At 34.8% G+C, this 25,961-nt stretch overlaps 2 protein-coding genes across 18 annotated transcripts in view; both read right to left on the bottom strand.

Annotated features, from left to right (window-relative positions):
- LOC127850624 (uncharacterized) overlaps positions 1-19,252 on the bottom strand; it is a 346,937-nt gene extending 327,685 nt beyond the window's left edge. Inside the window, exons 1-2 of the mRNA XM_052383800.1 lie at positions 19,214-19,252; positions 15,329-15,428 (exon numbers count right to left, since the gene is read on the bottom strand). The gene's annotated coding sequence lies outside the window, so the exon portion shown is untranslated. The remainder of the gene's footprint in view (positions 1-15,328; positions 15,429-19,213) is intronic.
- The window catches only part of LOC127850612 (uncharacterized), a 1,644,088-nt gene that overhangs the window by 98,654 nt on the left and 1,519,473 nt on the right, over positions 1-25,961 (bottom strand). The gene's annotated exons all lie outside the window — the stretch shown is intronic.

Genomic DNA, 25,961 nt, shown 5'->3' with positions numbered 1-25,961 from the left:
CTGTAGATTCTACCGCAGCTCGATCTTCAGTCCTCTCTGCGTTATCAATGGTTACCTCACCCTCTTCTGATGCGTGGAGGCTCTGGACACTGTGGTGTTCATCCTGATCCAGCTCCTCCTCCGTCTCACCAAGTTGCCTTGCGCGTTGCAACAGATTTAGGATTGGTGCGCATCCCATCTTTGTGCGATGAATCTTCAGTCCCACCTTATTCTTACACACCTTCCCACAACTACATGTTCTTGCCCAGTCCGTGTTCTGATTCGTTGTCGGTTGATCGGGCGTGTTCGTTACCTGTTGGCTTGTAGGTCGATCATCCTCCCCCACTCTCGTACGACCTTGGGGGTATTTCTTGTGTTGTCTTTCTGTAGCTTGCTCGGGTTTCTTCTTACGAAGAACGTAAACTGACTTGCTGGGACGGTTTACCCATATGCCAGTCTTTCCTAGCTGCCACCTGTCTCTCCATGGTGTCACTGTACTATTCACAGTTGTCAGCTGGTCTTTCCCAACAGTCACTGGATATCCAGAGGATATAGTTGTCAGATACAGCCGTGATGCTGCTGCTATCTCCTTCATCAGGTGGGTCCATATTCATCGGACGTTTCGGCACTGTCCCACTACGTCCTCCTATGGTGCGCCGACCGGAAGTGATCAATTTCCGGCCAGGAGATAGTAAGTCTCCGCTACACTTCCTCATCTGCCAGGTCTCGGTGGCCAGTCCCTAGTCGACAGCCCTGTGTCCCCCTATCCACTTCTCCTCTCTCTTCCGCCATAGCCACAAGGAAGCAGACTCCGTTTCACGTGCAAATTTATATTTATCATATTTATAGGAGTACTAGCATGAACCAATGATTTTTTAAACATAAATAATTGATGTCAAATGCATGCAGGAATAATATTTAAAGTATTAGAAAGCATTTTCTTTTTGTTTTAATGGATTACTTTGAAAATTATATTTTATATGAATTATTTAGCAACAAGGGGTAATGAACTTTAAAATAATGTTATTGAATTTCTAACCAAAAACTGGTTCCATGGCAATACTGAATGAAATGCACACTTTTCTTCAAAACAATCCCAATTCTAATGCTTTTTCTTGATAAAATATCTCCTATACTAACTAGAAATACCACTTTTGATCAGAAAATTAATACAAAAAGATGTTTTAGTTGTTTTTAATTTCAATTAGCATACTGTTTACGTTCTGTTCATATCTTCCTAACAATCTGTTATGTCATCATTTTTATAGGACAATATTTAATGTATTGTGTTTTATAATTTTGAAATGAAAACATTAATATTGTTAAGACTAATAAACAAAACATACTATTTTAAAAGTTATTTTTGCTGTAATTATTGGCATTTTATTTTACATGTGTAGCAAGTTTAGGTAAATCTTTACCTATGTATTTTTTTCAAACTATATATATACAATTAACATTTTTGTACCAAAAATGTGTTACAAGATAAAAGTTTCTCAATAAAAATAACTAAAAATATATAATAACTCAAGTTTAAACATATGTGTGTCATAATTTCAAAAATAAGTGGGTGGTTGAAGCTAAAGTAACTGATAAAACAATCATATGAAGGATAAACTGATGTATGATTTTTCAATGGTTTATGCGCTAAATTTGAGATGTCTTTTCTAGCAGTTATATAAAGTGTTCCTGACCCAAATCAATGTTATATTACTTTCAAATCATTTATGCATTGGTATACAACAAGAAAGTGGTAGAATATTTGCGGAAAACATAAGAATTTTTGACGAAAACTTGTCTGCTGAAATTTACCAAGATGTTCCGACAATGACCGATCGTCGGTTTCCGAAAATAATAATGTCGTGGTTTCTGAAAAACAAAATGGATGTACCTAAAGGTTTTGGTGTTATTGACTATTACTGGTTGATAAATGTATGATTTTGCTTCTTATTTGAAAAAGTGATGCTTTCAAGGCTGATAAACTTGAAATATGAAAGCTATTCGGTCGTTTGAGCTTTGTTTGTCAATACATCTGTACGATCGGTAATTTCCGTAACCACTCGTAAAATTGTAGCAGACACAAGTTTTAATCACAATACTTATGTTTTCCACTTATATTCGACCACTTTCTTGTTCAATACCAATACATAAATGATTTCAAAGCAATATTTTATTGATTTCAGCAAGTAACACCGTTACACCGTCTATAACCGCGAAAAAAAACATTCCGAACTTTTTGGTTTACGATTTTTATTTATAAATAGCTTGCATAGAGCATGACATTGAGTGTTATGCAAGATAAATGTCTTTACTTTCTTGATTGGATGATTTCAGACTGTTTAATCCAATCAGAAAAGAGCTTTAAAACGAAATTTAGACCCATGTTAAGCGAGATAATAAAGAACCACTTTTTGGTTACAGCCGATTGTGACATCACGAGTTGCCTCCCTTGTTGGTTCATGGTAGGAGTAGTATTACACATGTGATGAGTTACATAAGATTCAAGCAAAATGATACAAAACATTGGTAAATAAAAAAGGAACTGGATCTATCATGTATTACACATATGATGAGTTACCTAAGATTCAAGCGGAGAGTTTACATTGAACAAATGATAATCCGAAACACAAAAATGGAACGAATCGTAAGAGTACGAACGAACAAAAAATCTTATCAGCAAAATAGTAAGAAAATCGCTTAACAGTCTAATAAAAATAGTTTGTATACAAATCAAATACATAATAATGTATCAAAATATGTTCTTTCTATTTGTTTACCTGGACAATGAAGCTTGCAAAGGGTTTTTTAAATTTAAGAAAACGTGACCAAACGATTTCTCGTAAAAATTATAGCGTTGTAAAAATCGGTCAGGTTACATACAACTAATAATCAAGCTAAGGGACAACACAGTTACTCACCTGCGACCTGAATATACAGAACTGTTTTTGCATTTTAAAACTCGGTATGATGATTTGACAAACAATGTGGCGTCTAGATTTTCCCCATATTTTTATGGCAGCTTATGTTTAATAAATATATAAATAAATATGGTTTTAAAATGCTCACGTAACACATTTCAAACTCGCCGGAGACATATTAGGGAAACATTTAATTATCTCACCAATTTGTTTACGATTGTTCAATAAATATGGCATCTGCGGTTAACAAGCTTTTAATAATTTGAACTATTCAATTAGTGTTTACCCCATATAACCCAGTTTCGAATTTGGTCGATATATTTATTTCGACATTTGTCATCTGCGCAATAAATGTGACCCCTAAAGTGTTCACAAGGTTTCCCTATAGCAATTAAAAAAAAAAACTGCCCTACCTCCTCGCAGCCACGGTTTTTAACGGACCAGAACACGTTTTGAAATCGGCCCTGATATCATTGTGACGATTGTTATGGGATATTATCTCTTTCAATTTGAGTTATAAATGTAACATCTAGAGCGGTCAGAAGGTTTCACTATTCAATAAAAATTGCCCCGCCAACTTTCCAACGGACCTGAACAATTTTAGAACTCGGTCGGTATATAATTGGGACAAATGTTCTGACAAAAAATGTGGCATGCAAAGTGTTCACGAGGGGTTTCTTTCAGTTTACCAAATGACATAGTTTTTGTACTTACGCAATTAATATTCTTACTCGTTCGCTGTATTACTAGCACACATGTTTGATCGATTTCATGAAGATTGTAAAAAAAGGGTTGCCTCTAGTGTGACATAAATGTAAATAATGGTGACGCACGGACGAATAAAAACAATATTATCACGAAAAGTCTTAACGTTGTGCTCAGGTAAGCTAAACACAAGTAACTAATAGACCAGTTGATTGGTATTGCTATTGTTAGCCATCATTCATGCTCACTGGTTGGAAAAAACACTGGTAAGAGTAACTTAAAATATGTGCATACAGGACAAGTAGTTTTAGTCAATAAATCAATAAGATGTCCACAAAAAAATCACTAAAACACCTTAATTTTAATGTATCATGTTAAAAGGTAATGCAACAATTGATGAGCATTTATTTAGAACAAACTATTTGCGATGTGTAGCAATGTCGTTGTAGATGTAGTTGTTTATTAAATGTTTACTTTTGGCTTACTTTTGGTTTCGTTTTTTAATTCTTATAGATGGCAACATCCCTAAAGGACCTTCCTGTGGTATTTACATTTCGCAGTTGGTACGTTATGCCAGAGCATGTTCGTGTATTAAAGATTTTAATGATCGTAATCTAATATTAACTAAAAATTGCTAAAACAAGGCTTTTTGTATCATAACCTAAGAAATAAATTTGCTAGATTTTACTCTAAGTATGGTGATTTAATTTCAAAATATAATGTTTCTTTAAAATGGCATTTAAATAATGGAATCTCCCATCCATCATTTTACGGAGATGTTTTGAAGCGTGTCCGCAATTAAAATATGTTAAACCAAATGTTCATATTAAAGCGGGTATATACGATTTAGTCAAATATTTATGAATTTATATAAACTGTGTAAAAAACTTATTATATATATATTTCAATATAAATTAAAATAAAAGTTAAGAAGAACATGTGTCGAAAAATGCGAAATAAGCCAGATATTTAATTCTGAAATTGAAAACGGCTGTACAGCCGAATTCGCCAGCATGTATACCATACATGTACGATGTGCATCTAAACTTAGTTTAACGGTTTATTTGAAATTCTGCAACGATATCTATTCATACGACACACGAACACTATTTCCGATCCTTATACAAAGACGAATGCTTCGGTTGTTGTAGGAAAATATGTACGTCACTATCGGCTCGGGGCGCTAATTTGTCTTTGCTGCATTTTATGAAATTCGGCTTTAATGTATAATTTTTCTTGCCTATATTGTGTTATTGTAACATATTTTATCAATATAATACAATTAAACACATATAAAAAATCGTATATACCCGCTTTAAACTTTTCAATTTAATTAACTTGTTTTTATCAAAAGGATAGGATGCTTATGTACTTAAAAACACGTGTTTGATGGTTTTCGATTCGCTATATCTTTAAATTTTGGATCATTAGTGATATTATAGGCATTTTTCACTGTTGAATAAAATTGTGTCATTGTGTCGTATGAACAAATCTGCATGAAAACTACATTACAGGCATTTTTCACTGTTGAATAAAATTGTGTCATTGTGTCGTATGAACAAATCTGCATGAAAACTACATTTTGACTCAAATCGTACATCTAATCATTTCTGTCTTCAGTTGTCAAAACACCTGTATACTGTTTGATTCCAATAATGTCGCTTTAATGGAATTACCATTTTTATTCATTTGCTTCTTAATATTAAATCACGTAAACTTGTTTTATTAGTAGCACAGCCCCGTTAATATTTTTATTTAGTACTGCCCCTGGAATTTGTTCACGTCATTATGTCATTATGAATTTTTGTGACGTCATACGACCGACTTTCCCAGTTGTAATCTACATGCATAGGTCATTGGGTTCATAACGTTCCATTTTATTTATATTTTCTCTCTGATAGGCGTTTCTTGTTTGATTTAATTATTTTTATTTGTTTACAAGTCACACAAACAACCAAGCTATGTAATATGGAATTTTACACCCATTATTGCTGCTTCTTCCTGTATTTGCGCGATGATTATCTGAGATATTAATTCCGTGACGCTATATTCTCAAATCTTTTTCTATAAAGAAGGAATGTAGTTGACAATTGTTAATAGTTTTATTTGATCGTTCGTCAAAAAGTTGTAACTCTGTTACTCTTGTATCTTCAATGCAATTGAGTAATTAAATAGTAATTAAATTGAATGCGTTTTAATTTCCTTTTATTATTGTTTAATTTGAGTAACAATGCTATGACGTTAAATTTTATTTACACTTAAATGTATTATGAATATTGCTGGGCCAAGTGTGAGGTTGAGCGCTCTATAACCAGGTTTAAAACCCCAATGCTTTGAATTGACCGTTCCAAGGCGGTGACCCCAGCTTTATTCATATTTTGTGTTTATGCTGGTTATAATTGTGCTGTTTTGTACTGTTTGGGCAATCGGTCACTTGCCTTAAATAAAGGACCAACTAATTGTTTTAATGAAAATTCAATACTGCTCCAGCAGCTGAAGTTTCACTTCTTTATATTAAAATGGTGCAGTGCCTTATAGATTTTAATATTGTTATTGCTGATGGCATAGCGGGAAATACATTGAAGATGTCAAAATGATACAATTTATTGTAAAAAGTAACGCTCAATTATGTGACTAAAAAGTAAAGTATTCGCATAGATTTAAAATAAAAGTAGCATTTTCAATTGTATAAAATACATAATTTACCAATGATGCGTTAGGTATCGAGTTGATTCTACACGTTATGACGTTATGACATCATTAAACACGTCACCAGTTATTAGCCCGGATTTCGGGCTGATAAAAAAAACTTGATAAACAAACGCAACAAAAGATACATATCAATTTGAATGCCAAAAACAGAGTAGTATTTACATGATAAGTGATGATCGACATGATAAGTTATCAATCAGTTTGAATCCAAAATCTGAGTAGAATTCACATGATAAGTAATGATTGACATGATAAGTAATGATTGAAATGATAAGTAATGATTGAAATGATAAGTAATGATTGACATGATAAGCAATGATTGACATGATAAGGAATGATTGACATGATGCGTTATGATTGACATGCTCAGTAATGATTGACATGATAAGTAATGATTGACATGATGAGTAATGATTGACATGATAAGTAATGATTGACATAGTGAGTAATACTTGACATAATACGTAATTATTGACATGATACGTAATAATTGACATGATAAGTAATGATTGATATAATAAGTAATGATTGACACGACAAGTAATGATTGACATGCTAAGTTATTTAACAGTCTGAATGCAAAAAGGCATATTGAATTATTGCAAATCAAATTAAAACAGTATGTGTATGTAGAAATTGTAGGCAAATCATAAGTAATGTATATTATTATAAATAGAAATCCTCATAACTGCCACAACATCCATTATTTAGTGGTATTTTCATTACCAATTATTTGAATGTTTTATTAATTGTTGAGAAATTTCAAATGTTTTCGCACTGTTCATATGTTCGAATGCAACACAACGAATACAATTTGCAATTATAGCGTGAACACGGTCGAATACTTCAAATGTAACTGTACATATTATAAATTATATTTTAGCAAAAGATCAAACAATCCTTAATAAACATGTTTTATAAAAACCAGAAGTAATACAAATAATAACTCACTTGTTCGTTCGAATTTATGTATTGTGACCATCCGTTGAAATCGAAAGTAAGTTGATATGAATTGAACAATGATTTCCAATGACGCATTTAAAATCGAAAGTAAGTCGATATTGAACTTGCGGGGATTTCCATTGACACATAATTGTTTGGGTTGTTCCGACTTATTCATCGATTCTTTATTTTTCGTGTAATTATTCAGATTAAAATGACGAGTAGTTCATGTTCTGTTAAATAACTCGTGTTTGTTTATACAAATTAATGTTGACAACATTTTAAGTCTCGTGTGAAATCGAAAGTAGGTTGATATGAATTTTACGGGGATTTCCGCTTGTTAGGGAATTCTGTACACAATGGCTCATTTATCACTTAGTGACGTCACGGTATGTCTACAATAGTTGTTTGACGCATTGCGAATCGCACACGATATAAATAAACAAGAAAAGCGCATACATTATGATTAAAGAAGCAAAATCAGACACTGTATACGAGTTCAATAAATTGGTTTTAATTTAATATTTTCATATTGACAAGTTGTCAGACAGTTGTAAATTATAGTAATTATTAAACAGTAAATTCGTGTAGTATCGATCTTGTGTTAAATTATTAAAACGGGTGAAAATTTTAAACGGCAACAACGAACGACGAGTTTAATGCTTTGTGCGTTTAGTATATGCGTAAACCGTATACCTCTACAGTGTCACATGGTAAAACAGGCGTCAGCATTTCAAATACTGGTAACACAATTGTACCTTTCACGACACACCCCCTACCCGCCAGCCCGACACCATACACCCACCGATACGTCAGTTCGAAGCCGAGACAGTTCACCGACCCTGCACAATGTAAAAATAAAAATTGGCAAAATCTTCGAACACTGATTTTTTTTAACATACGGTTTAAATTGAAAACAGTGTACATAGCAATAAATGTAAGCTAATAATGTTTTATATTTCTTACGGCGGGGAGCAATGTCAGTTTGTTTATCACGCATTTTATTATATATGATAATGCTGTTTAAAGTATTATATATATTGTATTTAACAGTTTAATATCATGTATTATCACATGCCATACCCTGTTTCCCATGTAATATAACAATTACGAATATTTGTATCGTACACATGTGTAATATACTTTTTAAGCGTTTTCATTGGCTAGTTTTCGTTCGATTGACCATTTCGTTATTTTGCTGAAATGACGTTGCAACGTCAAATGACGTCACGAAATGTAAACAACATTCGGGATTTATCCGTATGTTGTCGTATATATTTATTTAATTTGCTTATTCAAAAGCATGTGATAAAACGATCTGACACGCGTTGTCATTTCATACCATATTTTATTAAACTCGTCCAGGAAATTTGTTAGTAAGCTCGCAAAAGGCTCGCTTATTCACAAAATTCCTGAACTCGTTTAATAAAATATTGTATGATATGACAACTCGTGCAAGATCCTGTATTTATACAAAATGATCATATCGCAGAATGATCAATGACTAAAGTTAAAAACAAAACAAGCCAACAATAAATATAATCGGCATCCGGGCACACAAGCAATGTGAAATACGCTTACCACCCTAATTGTATAAGGAAGAAGAAACCCACCCTGACTGTAAATTCTTATTTACAAATCGCATACAGTTGTTACTTGTGAGCCCATACAAAAGCACGCCAAACTATTATGTAACACGAAATGTAAAACCCCACCCACACAAAAAACTTATATACAGAGGCTGACAATATATGCCCTTCCGTCAATATCATGTCGGTGAATGAAAACCTGAATTAGCGTTGCAGTCCAAAATAAAACGTTTTGTACGGTATTGTTTTGTTTTACGATTTATATTTATTCCCGCATTCCATTATCTCCTCATAGGCACAACAAACAGTCATGAAACCAGGTATAAACTTCTACCATATACGCAGTAGGAACTAGCCATACACAAACGTGATTAAGAATTCTTCGTTCTTAAATCCATACGTTGTTCGGTATGATTATATCACGGCAAATATATCATTACGGCAAACAGATTAAATGAAGGAGGCTTACTGTGGATTATAACCCCGATATACCAACGGTTGTTAGTATGACGTCAATTTGATATTCCGCGCACTGTTTATGAATGACGACAACGTTATTTGATTTTCATTGTTGTGGTGACGTCATGTTTTCGCGGTAAAGTGGAGGACGTTCGGTTTCATTCTCAGTTATAACTTTTAAATCGCGGATAAGTTATTAATGAAATCGTGTAAGAATCGAAATAATCGATGTGTAAGCGTTGGTTGTCGTTCGATGCTTGTTTTTAAACGCCCTCGTGGTTTAATTCCTACGCATCGGAACTCCATACCGTTGGTTATTACCGCAATAACTAACGGTTACCCGTCGATTATTTCTTAAATAAAACATTTTAAGTTGTCTTCAGTTTTTCTCAAGGTTTAAAGGCTTATTATTAGAGCCGCGTTCTGGGAAAACAGGGCTTACGGGCTTAATACATCAGCGTAAAGTGTCGTCTCAGGTTAGCGTGTGCAGTTCTCACAAGACAATCAGGGGCGAAGAAACTGGATTTTCGTTTAGAAGACTTGAAGGGACTTCCTTTAAAATAGAATACCATAAAAGCGGAAAATGTCGTCCTTGATTAGCATGTGCGGACTGCAATGCTAATCTGGGACGACACTTACCGAAAATTCATTACGCCCAGTTTGCACTGAGCGAGGCTCATTGAATGTTTAACGTTAGGAGGTTTCAACATGTACGTGTGTAAGCTCCACCATTTCATAATGAAATCTATGTGCCGTTGAAAGTTCCGCGGATTAAGTTCCATCACAATCGTAGCACGTGTATCGTAAACACGTGCATGCTCATAAAGTCCATGAAATTGTATTTAATGTATATGTTCCGCGCTGAAGGAATAGCAGGCTTACCAATACAATGGAAATAATTTTCCCTTGCTGACTGCTTACATTAAGCCCTGTTTCCATAGAGCGCGGATCATTTGGCCTTCTTTAAGCCGCGATTAACTGTCCCACATGAACTAATGGCATCCGCAATCATTCACTTTCATTTCTTCAAGAGGACGTTCATTTTTCGTCGAAGTAAAGAACCTTAATCGATGACAGTTTCGTCCGTGTGCAGCTGCGCTTGGGAATCTATGCTAGAGAATAGGATTACAATGATTTCAAGATCTTAAAGTAACCAGGCTATAATTGATCTACTCGTTATTCAAAACTATATAACAACTTATAAGTTTATTTAAAAATTTGCATTTCTATGCGGCGAGATGTTTTGGACGTATATAGTTTACATAAGCATGTTGGGACATTGATAATGAATTATGTTTCACAGTGTGTGTGTGTTTGTGTGTGTGTGGAGGGGGAGGGGGGGGGGGAAACGAACTGAAACTCGGCCAAAAAAAATACATTTTTTACTGTATCATACATTTTCGGGTCGTGTGAGATGCACACGCGTTTAGACGATGGCGTGATTTGTTGCGTTCATCTGGAAGCCTAGCGGGAAAGTGCACTCGCATCCGCAGAAGAACGCTGAGCAGCCGTCAGGCGCTATAACCCAGTTAAACAGTTAGTAACGTAAGTCATTGATAAAAAAAACGTTAGATAATTGGAACATAACGTAAGATAATTGGACCATAACGTTTGATCATTGGACCATAACGTATGATCACTGGCCCATAACGTAAGATCTTTGGACAATTACGTATGATCATTGATTAATCAAGGTAAACATATGAGATTGTTGGCCAGTAACGTAAGAGCGTATATTTTCACGTAAACGACGTATTCCGGTTTGGGAATCCTCCAACGTGACGGCAGATTCAAAAACTCGTTAAACCAGTTGCGTATGCTTACTATATGTTTATTATTAATGACCGGATTATTTATTTATTTCTTGAATTGTTTAAACCATCAACTAATCATCCAATCGAAACTCCGGAAGCTCACGTACAGGGTGTTGAGCTGGCAGGCACTCGTTCGATAGTTATCCATCGGTGAAACGGAACAACCAGGTTAGTCGCGTGCTTGTACAGGTTTTTTATTAAAGGAAAGGTCGTCATCTTATGTTGTTAAAACTTGTTACCCAACCCTTCTGCATTTTCATGAAAAAAAGTAATTATTACTATGGCCAGATCTTGCTGATATCCTCATGCGATTTATTAGTGCGCGTTGTTAGTTTTTAAAATCGGGTAAATTCACTTTTTGAAACAGTAATCATTAGAAGTGACAATTATCGACACAATTCTCGTGATATTATACAATTACTAGTTTGTAATCGTATAAATAATTAAAGCACTACCACTTATATGGGTGACCCGACATTTGTACTTTCTACATACAATACTGAATCATATTGAGCCGCGTTCTGGGAAAACTGGCTTATTACGTGTAACTTAAGTGTCGACCAAGAATAGCCTGTGCTGACCGCACAAGGTAATCAGCGACGACACTGACAGCCTAAAGAGAAGTTTTGTAAAGTCTTTACTAAAGAGGAGACTTCTTTTGAACTCCGTTAAAGTGGAAAATGTCGTCCCTTATTAGCCTGTGCGGAGTGAACACGCTAACATTTGACGACACGTAATTCATAAAACCCAGTTTTACACGGAACTAGGCTCAAGCAGTTCTTAAACATGCATACAACACTGCTTCTAGCGTTTGAAGTTAACACAACGTTTACGTTGTCACTTTTAAACTTGAATGAAAAAATCGTAGAACTTATGCTTATTTGGAAATAATCGCATTCTTCCGCGAACTGTATCTTACTATATACGTTTACCGATGACGTCACATTGTTTATACAATGGATCGTGAAGGCAGTCGATTTCCATATTGGCCGAAATCGAGGCATTCAAACACTATCAAGTATTCTTTTGAAAATCAATAAACATTTTATAAAGGTTAAAAAGACAAATCAAATAGTTTATAATCACTGCGTAGTTATGCGTTTTTCATGACACGTATTCTAGATTTTGGACCGTCAAACGCCAAACGTACAGTACAAATATAGAATATCGTATATTTTACGACGAATAATTACCCTTCTCCAAACGAGATTTTGCCTTCCGGTTATGTACGAAAGTCCAACCATTTAGTGCAAGAGCAAGCAATCACGATACAGTGCGGGAATATCAAGACGCAACAAACATGTTTTCGAAGCCAATTAGCAAGTGGTCTGTGTTGGTAATAACGTTAATGTTCGAAGGATGTAAGGTTTATTGTAATTTTCAAAGGTTTGTATTTCAAGTTGAAACAAGGTATTCAGACCTTTCGGAAATACCGATAGGCCGATAATGTAGTTTTTTGTGAATTCGGAGAAAAGTTTTTAGTTTACATATGATACACTCTTTTTTGTTAATTGTTTGACATAGAACGTACACAATACTATTTTGCCGTAAGGGATGGACCTTCTCGTATACTGATAATTTAATAAATAGATTTGCATTGAAGCGTAACGCAATTGTTTGCTTGTAGTTGTTTTTAATCCAACTAGAGATTTACCTTTATTTTTTATTTTGTATAACTGCAAAATCCTTTTGAAGATGGCAAAGTGTTATTTTTAAATCTATGTCACATTTTTCGAATTGCTTAAGAACAAGTTAAAGAACTTTAAACACACAATAAACACCTGTTACATTTGTGTTGTGGAAGTCAATAAACATAGAAAACTTGTTAAACTAAATTCAATACATAAAAGATAAAACAAATGTTGTTATATACCCATTACTTCATGCGATGGCTTTATTAGATTGTTATGTGTTATTAATTCCACAATATTTGCCTGATATTTGCTATTCGTGTAATGAACGCGAGCTGCGCTCTGGTAAAAACGGGCTTAATGCATTTTCGCAAAGAGTCGTCCAAGATTAGCCTGTGCAGTCCGTAGAGGCTAATAAGGGAAGAAACGCTTTGCTTTTAAGTAGTGTTTCGTTTAATGTCAGTCTATTCTAAACGGAAATCCAGTCGTGGTGTTAAGTTTCGTGTCTGGTGAGACTGTGTGGACTACACAGGCTGATTTTTAATAAAACATTTTTCTCACATGCATTAAGCCTAGTTTTCACAAATCGAGGCCCAGTTATTGTTTCAATTTTAGGTTACGTTTTGCGGATAAAGACTCCGAAGAAAGCGTCAGTTTTTTCTTGGTGTCACTGACAAGGTATATTATATACAATGTCACACTTGTCTTAAATTTAAACATTTTTAATAGTCAAATAGCGTTATATTTCTGTAATTATTGTTATAATGTTTTCTAGTATATCTTATTTTTCGTTTCGTCTCATACATGCAGCTGATGTAATATATTAAATCCAAATGTTTGTATAATAGTACTGATGTATTTATGATACTTGGAATTGACTATTTTAAATTCTGTATGAATATAAAGTCGGTTTTCATATACACGAAAATTTATAAATTCATTAGGGCGATGATATCAATCAGATATGATACGCAATCAATAGATTGAAGTCTCTTTTAAAAGCCCAATTTTCTCTATTTGATCAGATCAAGGATGTGTTTGTTTTTTTAAGCGAACATGTGTTATTATGCAAATGTGGATGACCAGCTTGCTTGATTGGGAGTCTGACCCTGATCCATCCGTTCTCATGCCTGCCAGTCGGCTTGTCCCTTAGCGAGCAAACTAAAGTATATCAGTAACTCCTTGTTGTCTAGTCCGTTCGTCTAATTGTTTGTCTGTTCGCTCGCTCTGCCTGTAAGGAGAAAGACTGTTCTGCTGCTTGAGCGATGCCTGTCTGTATTCTTAACTGCATGCATGTCTATATATGAGTCTTGCTATTTGCATGTTAGTCAAATGTCGTCCCAGATTAGCCTGTGCAGTCCTCAAAGGCTGATCAGGGACGACACGTTCCACCTAAACTAGATTATTTTCTAGAATAGTATTCCGTAAACGAAACAAAACAATAAAAGCGGAATGTGTCTTCCCTGATTAGCCTGTGAGGACTGCACATGTCTGCGAATTTGGACGACATTTTATGCATATGAATTAAGCCCCGTTTTCACAGAGCGCGCCACAGTAATAGATGTGGCTATCTTGTCTGTCTTTTTTGTCAGTCATTTTTTGTGGTCAACAATGTGTGTAAGTCTCTCAGTTGGTTGGCCTGTATCTCTGAGAATGTATTTGAATTTCTTATGTTCAGTTTAAACTATCAATAAGAAAAGCTATTTAACAAGAAAATGTCAATCATATACCTGCATGATTGATTGAAGTTTCTGATACCCCTTGTTTTTCGACGATCTTCTGACATAAATAAGGCCTTCCTTATAAACAAACATGTACCGTGATTATCCCAAAGAATATACTAGAAACTATTGTATATAATTCGAAAAATAATTGCAAGTTAATATCAATGTATATAAAGGTGCACGCTTGTCAATAACATGGTCAACTTGATAAAAGTGACTTGCCTCTCTTTGTCTTTTACGGATTATTATTTTAAATATATATTAAATTCAGATTGCTTAAAATCAGTATGCACTTATGCATTATTTTTCAGAATAAATACCCACACACTGATTAAGTATTTAAGAGTTTCGCTTATGTATTCATAACTTTTCTTTAAAATGAAAATACTATATAAATATTTAGTTTTTTTTAGGAACAACTGGCTCTGAAGCGTTTTTTTTAGAAATGAGAAATACGAGCCTTTGGTTATTACGGCACCAACGTGTAACGCTTAAACAATCATCTGTAATTTATCGTTTAACAAAATCCGTGTAATCTATATATTTTTCTTAGTGATTTAAAAAACATAATATTTCTAAATGAATGTACATTATGACAAACACACACGGCGAGCTGGGCCCGGCGTTCTCCTTTATATGACAAATTATAATTTTGTTTTGATTAAAATTTATCACCGAACCTGCTTTCCGTATTTGTTTTTACATTCAGCTAATCACGGAATTTATGATTATCTCGTTTAAAGTAAATTCTGTGACGAGACACACTACTTAGAGCTAGGATAAGAATTTTATAAGTTATAATATTTTACAAAAAACATGCTAAAATAACGTATAAGATTCGTGGAAAGCTCAAACCTTGTAAGTTTTCCCTGATCCCCTTTGCGAGGCTTGCTTATCCACTGGATGTGTCCCCGTCGTGCTTAACGCAACATGTACTTCTTCCAACTCGTGCAACCTGAACGTATCGAGAATAAATCATTATTAACATGTGATCTGCCAAAATATAACGATGCTTCAAAAGTGTTAGGCACAAAAAAATCCATTAAGAAGCAACATTACTAAGAGTAATATATATGTTTAACTTGAAATCTTGTCATGATTGGCATCACGGGAAACATCTATATTCGCTTTTGCATCAATGAAAACAAATTGTATTGAATACACTGCCATCAAGGGAATATGATATTAAAGGAGGTCCCCATGGGACAAAATACAATTTTGGTAAAACAATTTGTGTATCTTATATATACAACTCGCTATATATAACTATAACACAGTGTTGATGTTTTTTTGAATTCTTAGACAGAAGTCGATTTATAATATACATCTATTTGTTTGGCCATTTTTATGTTTACATTTTAATATGTTAGTTTAAACCAATTTATGTTAGCTCGATTGTATCGAAAGCCAAAGGCTTATATAAACGCTCTCGATCTGTTTCTTGGGCCTAGAACCAGTACTTGGTGTCTTTAGGGGAGATCTAAAGAACGTTCCCACGGTGGGGATCGAACCCGTGACCTCCCGGTCGCTAGGCGGACACCGTATCTATTACACCACGGTGACCCTTATATAACATTTTAATATGTTAATATTCGAAATTGTGTCCCTAGGTTGGTCAGGAGCAATTACTCGCTTTATATAACAAGAACATCAGTATATTACGTAAATATCATGTTATAATATGCGGCCTGTTTGTTTTGCCCATTTTATGTTAAAATGTTCACGTCGTAATTGTGAGTATCCAATATATTCATAAGTTGGGAAGGGTAAATAACAAGGATAATAACGCAGTCAGTTCAAGTGATGTCCACTGTCATTGTGTGTATAGTTCCTTAAGCATGTTTGGGTTTGATATTCACTATGGTTATTTTCTGACAGTTAACAAATGTATTTATGTCAAACGTTCTTTGCTTTAATTACCATTATAACTTATGTTTTATTAAAGTGCATTTTATAAAAAAAACATATAATTTGCACTGAAGTAGGAAACCAGTTTTCCCTGCCATAGTCCCTTTAACTAATACTAATGTGTTGATTTGTTCGAAAAAAATAAATAACCAATGTATTTTTTCCGTTAGCTTTAAGATATTTAAGATACTTCATAATTGATTGTCGACTGATAAATAAGCGCCGATTTGAACAAACGTAAAAACAACATATACTAGTATCCTAGATAAGTGGTAACAATTCTGAGGCGGAAGTTGTGGGTGTAATGAATATCTAAGCCATCATATTGTGGAAGTACTGTTTCTGAATCTGTCGTGGTTAATTCATGGTTTAAAAATATATACCATATACATTTAATTTGCTATAAAAGAAAGAACTATCCTGACCTACCGTCACAAACATGAGCGGAGAATATAATGGAGCCTTTTATATTGTATATGATATAAGATATGTGTTATTTAATATTGAGTTATTTTAGAGAAACGAAGTTGAACACTACATTATTATTGTAATATTCGGGCCTTTATTATAAAATGTAAAATTATAAAAAGAGGGCCCTCAGGACGCTCACCTGCAACCTGAATGAACTGAACTGTTTTAATAAACTTTTGCATGCTAAAACTCGTGCAAGATATAATTACACAAAATATTCTGAACCTGTTTCATGATGATTAAACAAACAATATACCGTCTAAATAGTTCCCAAAATGTTTACGGTAACGGATGGTAACATCGTGTTTCATAAAGCTTGATCGATAATAATGGTCTTTTAAACGTTCACAAGCTTTGTCTTTAATTTGACCTACTGACTTTTTGTTTTACAGCAATTGATTAAGTATAGAATTCGGCTGATATATCATTGCACAAAATGTTCTTAATAAATGTTTTAATATAGGAAAATGAAAGTGTCTTCTGAAGAGTTCACACGTTTTTGCATTATTTGACACATCGACGTAGATGTTGATCCCAGTAATCCATATTCGAATTCGCCGGAGACATGAAAAGTATGTTCTGAACAAGTTTTGTGTAAAACAAAATGTGGCATATGGAGTGTTTACACGCTTTTGTTAATTTTACCTATCCACGTAGTGTTCACTCCATTAAACCCAATGTCGAATATGGTCGAGATATTTATTTGGGCAATTCATGTGACCTCTAAAGTGTTCACATTATTTCACTAAAGCAATTTAAGAAAAACTGAATAACCTAATGGGCCTGAACACATTTTGAAATCGGCCATGATATCATTGTGACTATTGCTCTGGAAAATTATCGTGCCACATTTGGTCATAAATGTATTATCTAGAGCGTTCAAAAGGCTTCACTATACAACAAAAATGGCCCCGCCCCATTTTCAATATACCAGAACAATTTTCGAACTCGGCCGATATATATTCGGGTTAATGTGCTGAGCAAGTTGCATGATCATTGCTCAAACACGTTGACATGCAGAGTGTTCACAAGGTGTTTCTTTACGTTAACCATATGCCACGTTTGTGTACGTACGTAATTAATTTTCAACTCGTTCGAGTTATAATTAGGAAACAGTTCTTATCGATTTGCATGAAGATTGGGAAATAAACGTTGCCTATGTTGTGCTCAGGGAAGCAAAAAACAAGTAAGACTTGTTGATTGGTATTGTTAGCTATCAATCATGCTCACTGACTGGTTGTCAAAAACATTGGTTCGAGTAACTCGTGTACATACATGCAAAATGTGTTTTAGTAAGTGAAACGATAAAAAGTTCCGAAAAAAACAACAACATCAGAACATCTTATTTACAATTTATAAAATAAAAAGACAATACATCATACAATATGAGGAATGCTTATTTATGCTACACTATTAGGGATTTGAAGTTATGCCGTTGTAGATATAGTCTTTATGTAATGTTAATTGTTTACTTTTTTTTGTAAGCTGTTATAATTCTATCAACATTTATTGAATGTTTTCTCACCGTCTGAACTTATTTCACATTAAGTCGGCTGTAATAAATTTCTAACCATTCTACTTTTTTAAAAGGTTTTTCATTCTTCTTATAGTTCAGTAACTTATAGATGTGTGTCTTATTTCATGATGAGGGCATAGAGGGAAATACATTCAAGATGATTTACAACATAATTTATTGAAAACAAGGTAAATTTTAATTATGTGACTAAAAAGTAAGATTAGTTACCGGTTGTATCGGTCGTATAGCATTTATAAAAACAGGATACGTTGACATGTATGTAATGTTATGCATTATATCGACGTTGTTGTTTTCATTTAATATAAAGTGTGGTGCGTAAGCTTACACACTACCGCAACGTTGCTAGTTTTCACTTCTTACAGCAAGTAAAGTAGTGTTGGCATGATTAATAAAATGTTTTAATGCGGAAGGTCATGCTTCATGATTGCGAATAAAATCAACACATCGCCGGCGATCCTTTGTTTATTTTTTTAATTTTTTGCATAGTACTTGTATGCAGGAAATGTAGAAAAATTATAAGAAATACCAACAATCAGAATACAAATCAATAAAACTGCCACAACACACCTTATGTAATGGTGTTTCATTAAATATATTAATTCAGTTTGTATTATTTTGAAAAGTATCCGTGTACACGTATCTGAACGTTAACATGTTCGAATGCAACCAAATAAATAATATTTACAACGCTTACATGAACACGGTCGAATACAAGAAAATATAAGTTCAAATATCACAAATCCTGATTCAGCAAAAGATAAAGCAGGGATTATTCAACAATTTTAATACATTTTATACTGCACATAGTAAATAACTTTACTTACTTGTTCGTTCCAATATGTATATCGTTACAATCCGTTAAAGCCCAGAGTGAAATCGAAAGTACGTTTACATTAATTTCCTGTGACGTATATTACAAGTGTTAGGCCATTGTTAGGCCACACCAGCTCGTACTTAAAGTATATATATGTAATTGCTTGCCTGTTAGTTCGAATGTGTGTATCGTGACAATCCGTTGCAGTGTCGAGTGAAACCGGAAGTACGTTTCCTGTGACGTATATAACAAGTATTAGGCCATAGTGTTCACATCATCATCATCATCATCATCATCATCATCATCATCATCATCATCATCATCATCATCATCATCATCATCATCATCATCATCATCATCATCATCATCATCATCACCATCATCATCAACAACATCATCATCATCATCATCATCATCATCATCATCATCATCATCATCATCATCATCATCATCAACATCATCATCTTCATCATCATCATCACCATCATCACCATCATCACCATCACCATCATCATCATCATCAATCATCATCATTATCATCATCATCATCACCATCATCATCATCATCAACAACAACAACTACATCATCATCATAACCATCATCATCATCAGCAGCAGCAGCAAACGCAGCACCAGAATCAGCATCATAATCATCAGGTTTCATATACAAATACAGTGCAGTGCCTTCCCTGATAAGCCTGTGCAGTCCTCTATTAGTTGACACTTAAGACACATGCATTAAGCCCCGTTTTCCCATAGTGCGACTTATATACATATACTTCAGCGCTTCTCTCCCAGAGCAGTTTTGCTATACGTTATCGTTGCCTCAGTTAGGATGACAGAATGAGATCCCTATACAGTAACAAAATTATTCAAAATGTAAACGTTTTATTCACGAAAACTACGAAATGAACGAAGTACAATGTACAGAAAAATTTAAAGCAAAATAAACTGGTTAAGTAGTCCATATGCACTGTGAACAGGTACAAATCGCGTAAAAATACAACTTAATTAAACAGTATACTCGGAAATTAATCGTGTACAATAGTATTTAAATACTTCAAAATTAGTGTAGTGTTTTTAATTGTTCAATGCATTTTTTCGTAAAGATGTGAATGTGCCGACGTGGTTAGATTTATCTCTTCGACGTTGTGAAGTATTTTTGAAATATGTACTAAACAGACAACTTAGAAAGTTTTCATATTGCATGTTTGTCTGAATAACAAGTTCACATGAGTGTCACATTCATAATAGTTCATCTTCACGTGAGCATGTAAGCATCTGAACAATGAGGCACATATAAAGCGTCATAGCTAGTGCTTCCGGCAAAATCAGTCTTGTTAGTGCGCACGTAAGTACTTGATCTTTAAGACTTACAGGTGCGCACGTGAAGACTTTTGCGTGCTCACGTATATGCCACCACGTGCACGCATGAGTCCCAAAAAATATTCCGACATATCAAATCCATTTAATCGTATGATATCGATGAATGTAATTTTTATGTAAGCTTATAACAAATCGTAATACAAAAATAGACATTGATTCTTAAAAAGCCAACTTGGTGAAATAAAGTAACAATTAAACAAAACCCACAAACCGGAAATAAGGGCCGCCCCTTCGCTGCCGGAAATTGTTCGGACTCTGATCAACTTCCGGTGGGAAATAGCTCGCCTGGAGGTCGCAAAAGTAGTGCACCGTCTTAAAGTCGCACGCTGTGGTCTTGATATCTGTCAATGAAGGTTATATCGTCGAACTTTGTCATCTTAACTCAGATACTACAAACCTGTCGTTATTTCGATCTCGATGCAAGCGATAAAGATATTTCGTAAAACAATTATTCTAAGCACACGTGTTTACTCTATACTAGTTAAGATTATCTAAATAGTAAAATCTCTTTTTAATATCAATGTTGTGTAAAAACGTGTGTGTTGTCACTGAATCACAATGGGCGGTCTGTGTTGTCACAGCATTTGGCAGGACGGTTTGTTGTTTCACATCATTTGACAAAACCGATTGAAGTGTCGTGACATTTGACTGAACTGTTTGTGGTGTCACGAGATTTGACTGGACGGTTTGTGGTATCACGACATTTGAATGGATGGTCTGTGGTGTCGCGAAGTTTGACTGAACGTTTGTAATGTCACAACATTTGACTTGCCGGTTTGTAGTGTCACGACATTTGACTGAATGGTTTGTTGTGTCACGAGATTTGACTGGACGGTTTGTAGTGTTGCGAAGTTTGCTTGAACAATGTTTAGTGTCGCGAAGTTTGACTGAACGAGTTGTAGTGTCATACCATTTGACTAGCCGGTTTGTAGTGCCACGACCTTTGTCTGAACGGTTTGAAGTGTCACGACATTTTTTTAACCGTTTGTGGTATCAAGACATTTAACTTAACGGTTTGTAGTGTCACGAGATTTGACTTTTTGTGTTGTCATGACATTTGACTGAACGGTTTGTGGTGTCATATAATTTGACTGGGCTGTTTTTTTTTTGGTGTTACAACATATGACTTGTCGTCTTTGGTGTCACAGCTTTTGACCTGTGGATTTTGAGGTCACCACATTTCTCTTGCACAGCATTTGGATGTTAAATGCTGCAACGTTTCTGTGCAAACTTGGCTTTATGATTGTGCGTAGTGGTATTCCAGACAAGCATGTGCAGTCCGCAAAGGCTTATCAGGGACGATAGTGATCGCTTTTATGGAATTTTCAGTTTTAAGGAAGTCTCTTAACGAAAATACAGTGTACATTGTACTGCACATACTAAGCCGGAAAAAACATTATGCGCATGTATGCATACCTATTTATTAGAACGAGGTTTATCAAATGTTTGGCCTGCGTTATTACATTTATATTATTAGCTATTTATTTTTAACCATTTTATATAATTTCTGTTTCATTTAAGGCTGTCAAGTTGTATATAAACACATTTAGCTTTAGAATTAAACGTACATTAATAAAACAAGTATGCGCCACTTTGTCACCGTTAATACAAGTATTGAATGTGGTTATATACTCAGCTAAAATATTGATATATTTTCGCAATACATTTGTGATCTACATATCAAAATATTGACGAAAGATCAGTATAAAAATCTAAATATACAATTTGTTTTACCTCGGCAGGGTACCCGCAGTTCCTGCGCTCAAAGTCGTATGCCGCCTGATCAGAAAAAGTTTCAGTTGTGTTCCTCTTACTCAGGGATACCACCATGGGCGGTAAACTTAAAGCGGAAGCATTTGAGCCTCGTCCTGGGAAAACTGAGCTTAGAGCATATGCGTAAGGTGTCGTACCAGATAAACCTGTGCAGTCCACATATGCTAATCCGGTACGACAGTTTCCGTTTTTATGGAAGTTTTTGTTTAAAGGACGTCTCTCCTTTGCGAACACACTGTTTAAACGGAAAGCGTCGTCCCTGATTGGCATGTACAAACTGCACAGGCTAATCTGGGATGACACTTTACGCACTTGTATTAAGCCCAGCTTTATCAGAACGAGGCTCATATGATAAATTATGGTGTGATTCAAGCTAATAAGGGACAACACTTTTCGTTTTGATGGGATTTTTCGTTTAAAGTTCTCTTCTCGACTCAAAACCAGTTTAGGCGGAAAGTGTCGTACCTGGTTAATCTGTTCGGGCTTAACAGGCTAATCTGGAACGACAGTTTATGCACGTACATTAAGCCCGGTTTTCCCATAACTATCGTTCATATAGCTCGCAAACATAAACCAGACACTTGTGAACTTTATAAGGCAGGAAGTTCACAATTAATCCCTTGAATGAATAAATAAGCTTAAATCCCACTGTATGTTGTTGATACAAACAACGCTGACTTCTTGAAATCCTCATGAAATCACATACTTATCAAACATTATTACTTAAATGAAATAACCATTGTTGGATTTAATGTGCTTATGTTGTTTATTTCGTGAGGTTGGCAATCGTGATACATTGACTTTCTTGCTACATGTAGTTTACTTCGGCATTATTCTATTCGGTCCTATATGAATGCTCGGCTTTGTTCGTGCACGTTCTTCATGAAATAAATGATAACATAGTCGCAAGTTATGGTAATTCATATACCGGTTTATATTTTAATCTTTGATTCCAAAACAAAAACTAATGTATGTTTGCATACAGGTGTGTATCAGTTAATGTTGTCGAGTTAAAAAAAAACACATATAATCGTTAATTGAAATGATAATGAGTTGAAGTCTTTCTTCTACCCGGAAGTCGTCTACCCGGACGGTTTATCACCACGCGATGCAAGTATTTCCACGACACTTCTGGTCACTTGATCTGTAAGATCCGCGCATGTGCTCTGCCAGATATTGAGCAAGAAATACGCCTCCTCAGACGACCATATCAGGCCATCGGTTGTCGCGTTTGTCAAGAAGACCTGAAAGTCAATACCATTAGCCGCCTGAACGACAAAAAGGGCGCAATTACGAAAAGTATGCATTTTGTTCGTTCGTTCGTTGTGTCATTTGTGTGGGTATATTTGTCTGTTTGGCTCGTTGTCGTGTCGGTGACGATTTAAATCGCCAACACGACTGAATGACCAAAATACCCGCCATAAACACACTAGGGACGCCTAAACGGCATGCATGACATTTGTCATATTCTGTGTCGTTGTGGTGCGTTGTCGTGTAAAACTCGCCAATACGCCAGAACGATATTAAAGAACTCAATATCCGTATGCACGGCACATATTTCATTTTTAAGTGCCGCTTGTTTCAGATTCGATAATATGTATGATATTAAAATATATAATCTGCAAAAAGTGTCATCAGCAATAAATAAAGATGCATTTGTTTAAAATCAAATTCAGTGCAGTTGTTCTTTTTCATTGCGCAGCATTCAATAATCAAACTTCGCGCGATTTATTATGACAAAACGACACATTATGATTTTACTATTATTGATGTTTTCACAATCTTGAAACACTTTGACGTGACTTATACATTTAATGTACTTTTTGATTTCCCGGCGAACATGAACACAATGAGACGATTCCCATGTTCACTGCATATTCTAACCTCAGTTCCACCGATGCGTTGTCGCCGCTACTTCCGGTCGAGGGATCGGCGAGCAGGAAGAAGTGTTAAAACAATTTAAATATATTTATTCAAGTATAGAGTTTATAATCTTATTGACGTCACATGTGATTTTGAGCTCAGTGTAGCTATCATGCTTCTGATTAAATATTTTACACATTTCATGCAAAATTTACCGAACCTAAACATAGTTTTGGACTTTTCCCTCTTGCACAAAATAATGTGTTGAACTGTGCGTCATAATGTATACAATATTTTTGTATTATTAACATGCATTTTACTGAAATATTTCTTGGAATATCCGGAACTTCTATCACAACATTAGACTCCGCTTACGGTTTGTTGCAAAATAACGTACACTGAAACAATCCCAACGATACGAGTCGACCTGTTAACAGAGTATGGTTTGAAGGACAATACGAGTCGAATTGTAAACAAAGTCTCTTAACGTATAATATGCATTTGTATATATAACGTAATATTATTGATTAAGTATAAATATAGCAGAGTTTGAAGTACGATGCGCGTTGAATTCTAAACATAGTCTCTTAACTTATAATATGCATATATATATATATACTCAATAACTAATATTATATATATATATATATATATATATATATATATATATATATATATATATATATATATATATAATATATATATATATATATATATATATATAATATTAGTTATTGAGTATAAATATTGTGAGCACTATTTATATTATTGACATAACACTTGTACCGACATTCTATGTCCATAAAATACTGAATCAATTACTATAAAGCATCTAACATAACTTACTAATATGAATCAACAAAGACTAACTAATTGAGATGATAATTTTGAAGGCCCCATTTAAACCCTTTTTAAACTGTATACATACTGGATTATTTTCTGACCTACATACGGACACACTTGCTTAAAAGTTCAGACAAAGAAGATATAAACCCATATCCCAACTTATTATAATATATCTAAGAGACACGATGCGAATCAAACAATTCATAATAATAACACTATTGCGTTAAGAAAAACCAATCTGGTTGGCGTTCAATCATGGAAAGACCGGACTTAATGCATGTAGGCAAAGTGTAATCCGCATATGCTAATCAGGAAGAATATTTTCCGCCTGAACTAAATTTTCGCAATGAACAAACCACATCTTTAACCCCGAAAGCAAATCCCAGTGTTTCCAGAACGCGGCTTATTGAATAGTGCTCACTGTGGTCCTTCCACACCCACGGGACTGCCCCACACCCTCCTGACTGAGGGGTCGGTGAAGTCATAGCAACAGTCGCTCGTGTTGACGAAACAGTTGACACTGGGTAGGCACTGTATGTTCACACAGTCGATCTCCGTATTGCCCGCTAAAATTAGTCGCATTCTGGGAAAACTGGGCTTAATACAAATGCGTAATGTGTTATCCATGATTAACCTGTGCAGTTCGCACAGACTTATTAGTGATGATACTTTCCGCTGTTTTTGAATTTATCGTTTACACGAGTTCTCTTCTAAACGAAATTCCAGTGTAGGCGGAGAGTGTCGTCCCTGATTAGCCTGTGCGGACTGTACAGTTAAATCAGGGCCGAAACTCCAAGTACAAACATTAAGCCCAGCTTTACCACAACTAGGCTCACATGATTTAAACATTTGTTAAGAGTGTTGTATGAATTATATACCCTACATGTAGA

Source organism: Dreissena polymorpha, chromosome 11 (assembly GCF_020536995.1).
Source record: "Dreissena polymorpha isolate Duluth1 chromosome 11, UMN_Dpol_1.0, whole genome shotgun sequence".
Classification (NCBI taxonomy): Eukaryota; Metazoa; Mollusca; class Bivalvia; order Myida; family Dreissenidae; genus Dreissena; species Dreissena polymorpha.
The sequence above is the reverse complement of the archived record's forward strand: the minus strand, read 5'-3'. Positions and strand labels throughout refer to the sequence as shown.